Source organism: Enhydra lutris, unplaced genomic scaffold (genome assembly GCF_002288905.1).
Source record: "Enhydra lutris kenyoni isolate GAN:26980312 unplaced genomic scaffold, ASM228890v2 scaffoldscaffold67, whole genome shotgun sequence".
NCBI lineage: Eukaryota > Metazoa > Chordata > Mammalia > Carnivora > Mustelidae > Enhydra > Enhydra lutris.
This window is the reverse complement of record NW_019154151.1, coordinates 6,960,608-6,965,660: the sequence shown is the minus strand read 5'-3', so window position 1 is coordinate 6,965,660 and position 5,053 is coordinate 6,960,608. Positions and strand designations below refer to the sequence as shown.

General features: G+C 39.1%; 1 pseudogene across 1 annotated transcript; it reads right to left on the bottom strand.

Moving 5' to 3' along the window:
• Positions 1-447: 447 nt before the first annotated feature.
• On the bottom strand, positions 448-1,762 carry LOC111159201 (annotated as a pseudogene). The gene has a single exon (XR_002641404.1). The product of XR_002641404.1 is annotated as a nuclease-sensitive element-binding protein 1 pseudogene (transcript).
• Between the last annotated feature and the right edge of the window lie 3,291 nt (positions 1,763-5,053).

The window sequence follows — 5,053 nt, the reverse complement described above, 5'->3', positions numbered from 1 at the left end:
TCAGAGGGAGAGAGAGTCTTAAGCTGACTCCATGCTAAACACAGAGCCCAATGCAGGGCTTGATCCCATGACCCTGAGATCATGCCCTGAACCAAAATCAAGAGTCAGACAACTGACTGAGCTACCCAGGTGCCCACGTACATATGCATTTAAATATAAGTAAAGTCTATGTACATTTTTTATAATTCGTTCTTTTCTATTGAACATTATTTTACACACATATTTTTATGTGCTAGATACTCTCTGCTATTGTCATTTAAAAAATTATTTAAGACCTTTATTAATGGGTGCTTGCCGTTTGTCGACTTTTTTGAAAAAATCAAGTTGTAAACTTTTATTACAAATTAAAAATGAGGTTCTTAAAAATCTCAACTTGACCAGATATGAAACAATTTAAAGACCTTTAAAGGTGTATTGAGAAAAACAAGGCTTTTTTTTTTCTTAAAAAACACGTTTGTCATTACCAAAAAGAGATGTCTTTAAGTAAAAATAATAAAAACCCCATGCTGCTTAGATAATGCAGATAGTTCTATTTATCTGGTCAATGGGCAAAAAGCAAGCACTTAAGGTCTTCAGCTCCAATCTTTTGTTCATTTCTTATTGCTGGAATTTCATCTTCATTTCTCCATGTTGGATGACTAAACCGGATGATGGTAGAGATGGTAAGCCAGCATTTACTCAGCCCTGCCCTGCTCAGCCTCAGGAGCGGACGAATTCTCAGCTGGTGGATCGGCTGCTTTTGTCTCTTTGCCATCTTGTGGTTTAGGGTTTTCTGGGCGTCTGCGTCGGTAATTGAAGTTGAGGCGGTACTGACGTTGAGGTGGCTGCTGACCCTGGGTCTCATCTCCTTGATTTTCCTTATCTTCCTCGTTGCCATCCTCTCTAGGCTGTCTTTGGGGAGGAGGACCCCTGCGGAATCGTGGTCTATAACTCCGATACATATTCTGTCTCACTGGTATACCTTGTTCTCCTGCACCCTGGTTGTCAGCACCTTCCATCACTTCTCCCTGCACAGGAGGGTTGGAATACTGTGGTCGACGCCCATAGCGTCTCCGCATGTAGTAAGGTGGGAACCGTCGCCTGCGGTAGGGCCGGCGCTGTTGGGCCTGGCCTTTGGGAGCACTTTCCGATCCCTCGTTCTTTTCCCGACTCTTACTATTCTGGTAATTTTGCTGGTAATTGCATGGAGGACCCCTGCGACGTGGATAGCGTCTATAATGGTTATGGTCTGCTGCATATTTACTGCGTTGCACTGGAACTCCACCAGGGCCTGTCACATTGGCTGCCTCCGCACCCCTTTCTCCTTCAACAACATCAAACTCCACAGTCTCTCCATCTCCTACACTGCGAAGGTACTTCCTGGGGTTTTTCTTTATGGCAGTCTGGTGTACAAATATATCTTCCTTGGTGTCATTCCTGTTGATGAAACCATATCCGTTTCTTACATTGAACCATTTTACTGTTCCCAAAACCTTCGTTGTGATGACTTTCTTGTCCCCGCCGGCAGGCGCCGCTGATGTGAAGCCACCTGGGCCGCCGCTCCCTGCACCGCTGCCGGTGGTGCCGGGCTTGGTGTCCGCAGCGCTGAGGGCGGGGGCGGCCGAGGTGGGGCAGCGGGCGGCTGCTGGGTCTGGCCTCGCTGCTCAAGGTTGCGGTGATAGTGACTGGGGCCGGCTGCCGCAGCTGTGGCTCCTCCCGGGGTGTGATGGTAACTAGGCCAGCGGCGGCGGTGGTGCTGCTCAGGGCTCTCTGCTATTGTCATTTTTATTTGACACAGACTATTATATCATGATGTATATCATGATATTTCATAGTCTGCTTATCCACTCCACATTAATTATTTTATGTTGTTGCTATAATTGCTCCCTAGCTGACATTTCCTAAAAACCTATACCAGAGCTTTAAACTCACATTGACTGAGTTGTACTCATCTTCAATTTATGGATCAATTATGGATTTAAGTTTAGAGTCGAATTAACTTTATTTCAGGCTTAGTTGTAAACTTGTCTTCTGGTTCCATGATTTCAGTTCCTGGATCATCTCCAGTGCCTGAATTTCCAAATTAAAAGTTTACCTACTACTTTTTCACTATAACCTCACCAGCACTTGTCTCTTGTCTTCTTGGTGATAGCCATTCTAACAGGTGTGAGGTGATCTTTCGTTATAGTTTTTATTTGCATCTCCATGATGCTTAGTTGTGTTCAGGGTTCAAACTTGTAACAAAGAGTAAATAAGCCATAGGGATCTAATACACAGTGTAATAAATATAGACAAGAAAATATTACTTTAACGATTTAATGTAAATATTACTTCAGTGGCAATCATATTACCTAAACATATTAAAGTAACACACTGTATACCTTAAATTTATAAAATGTAAGATGTCAAAATTATTAAACCGAAAAATAACAATAAGATAAAATTCACCTACTACCCAGGTCTTTGGAATAAAAAAACCTGTCTTAGTCTTAACCAGTTTTGTTGACAATTGATGTTTTCTCAATGAACTGCAGCCTGCCACAGATTTAGCAAGAGCTTCTAATAGGTTCCTCTATGACTTTGTGCAGTCTGCAATTTATAACCAAATATTTGTTACAACTTGCTCTATCTCCTTGAAAAGAATTGTCTGATTGTCTATACCATCATTTATTTCTGCAACTTTTTCTTGAAGTCAAGTTCTGCATACTTGCCTGAACTTAATTCCATCACCTACTACCATTAGCAACCACAATCTGTATTGCTGTAGTATCCAATTCCTGACTCTTCTTGTTGGGCTTATTTTGCTACTGACAGATAAATTGAGTCATTTTTTATTCAATTAACAAATTCATACAAAATTTCAGGCATTATTCCAAATACAGAGTATTGCAGTATACCAAGTCTACAAAAATCCTGTCCTCATAGAACTTATATTCTAGTGAGGGAAGAGAGAAAGTTCTGATACTCATCTTATTAAAATCACTGCCATGTACACCTTTATAAAAAATACTCTTTATGCCTTCTGGGTTATTTTCTTGGTATCAGTTGTGGTGAGAAAAAGTGAAAAAGTAACTGGTTCACCAGATCCACTTTTTTTTTTTTTTTTTCTTAGCACATAGCTAGCGTATGTTCCCTCAGCCTCCTTTCCAGTTGGGTGTGGTCCATGATTGAATTGTAAATAACAGAATCAAGTAGAAACAAAATGTTCCATTTCTAGGTCATTTAAAACCTCCTATATGACCCCCACCCTTGCTCTTTCCCCATCTGTTAGCTGGATGCAAAGCTGCATGCAAATGAGCATGGTGACATTGGAAGCTATGTAGTGAAGACAGTGTAACATCAAGATGAATACAATCTGGGAGTGCCTGGGTGACTCAGTTAGTTAAGTGTCTGCCTTTGGCTCAGGTCATGATCCCAGGGTTGTGGAATCTAGCCCTGCATCAGGCTCCCTTTTCATTGGGGAGCCTGTCTCTCCCTCTGCCTGCCATTCCCCTTGCTTATGCTCTTCCTCTCTCTCTGTCAAATAAATAAATAAAATATTTAAAAAAAATCAATACAATCTGGGTCCAGTATGACAATTTGCAGGAAAGCTGTGAAAGAGTTTACTTTTATCATCTTTGAGCCATTGTACCATTTTGTTATTGCTTATTATAATTGTATAATGGCTCCATCAAATTATAGAAATAGTTTGATGGTTCTTGGTACAGTTTGATATATTTTTATCCAAAAGTTTATCTAATTTATAGTGTAACCATCAATATGGGACTGTTTTCCCACAGCCCTAGCACTATTGATTTTTATTCATATATGTTGATTAACTTTTTTATTTTAACAAATTTATCATGGCATCTTCATTTTAATTCATATTAGTATGATTGGAAAGATAGCTATGTATTTTCCATACTATTGTTTGTATTTCCTCATGTATAAATACTATCAAAAATCTTGTGCTTTCCATACTTACTAAATTGCATCTGAAATTGCATTCTTGTCTATAATTATATTTTTATTAAATAAGGAGATTTGAATGTGTGAAGTTTCTGCTTACTTTGCCTAAAAGAATTTCATCTTCCCCCCAAATATGTTTGTCTTGGATTGCAAGAGAAAGCAGGAACAAAGGCACACCTTTTATTGCAACAAAATTATTCATTCTTATTATAGTGGCATAGTTACATTCTTTTCTACAATCATTCATCTCAGGGATTTCAATAAATTGTGCAACAATTTATGTTTTTAATTTGTTTTTCCAGAATTTTCTCTCAGACTTCTGCTTAGATAAAAGTGTTAATCTGCTTGTTTGTTCAGTATGTGTTGGATTGTATCAATTTGAATGAAATTATTTTTCCTTATATTCATTTAACCTTGGATTCTTAGGATAAACCCTACTTAGGTATTGCATTGGCCACAACTTCTGTGCCTCCATACCCTCAGTGCCATAGTCTTCTGGAACTTCAGTTAGTTAATGCAGTGATGCAATGGCCAATTTTGCTTGGACTTATATGATTCTGCATCTTGGGGACTCTTAAATCATTTCAGAAGGGTCTTCTTTTCACTGATGTGATACGGCCATGTTGATAACCACGTAGCCTGAATTTGTGACTTTTACTGAAATTTAACTTCCTGAGTATGCACTGGTAGTATTGCATGATGCCATTTGGAAGCACAGGTGAATTCACTCCCTGTGGGATAAATTTTGGCCAATGGAAAGCAGTATCCCATGATCAGCTTCAGAGTCCTCCTGGGTAACTAAGTTAAAGTATCAGCCAAATGACCAGCAATGTCTCTTGGGGGCTTTTCATGAAATGGAGGTTAGCACATTACTGTATCACTTTGTATGGTTTCCCCTACTTCCCTATTTCTTTCTTTCTTGCTCTCTCTCTCTCTCTCTTTTTTTTTTTTTTTTTTTGTTTTGTTGTTGTTGCTGTTCACTCTTACTATCCTGGGATTCTGCTTCCTTAATAAGACATACCACTTAATCATTGTCTCAGGTTCTATATTCTAGGTAATTTGGGCTAATATAATTTGTAAGGGAAGTGTTTCCTAAAGATAGACCCCTAGCATGAGATTTTGCATT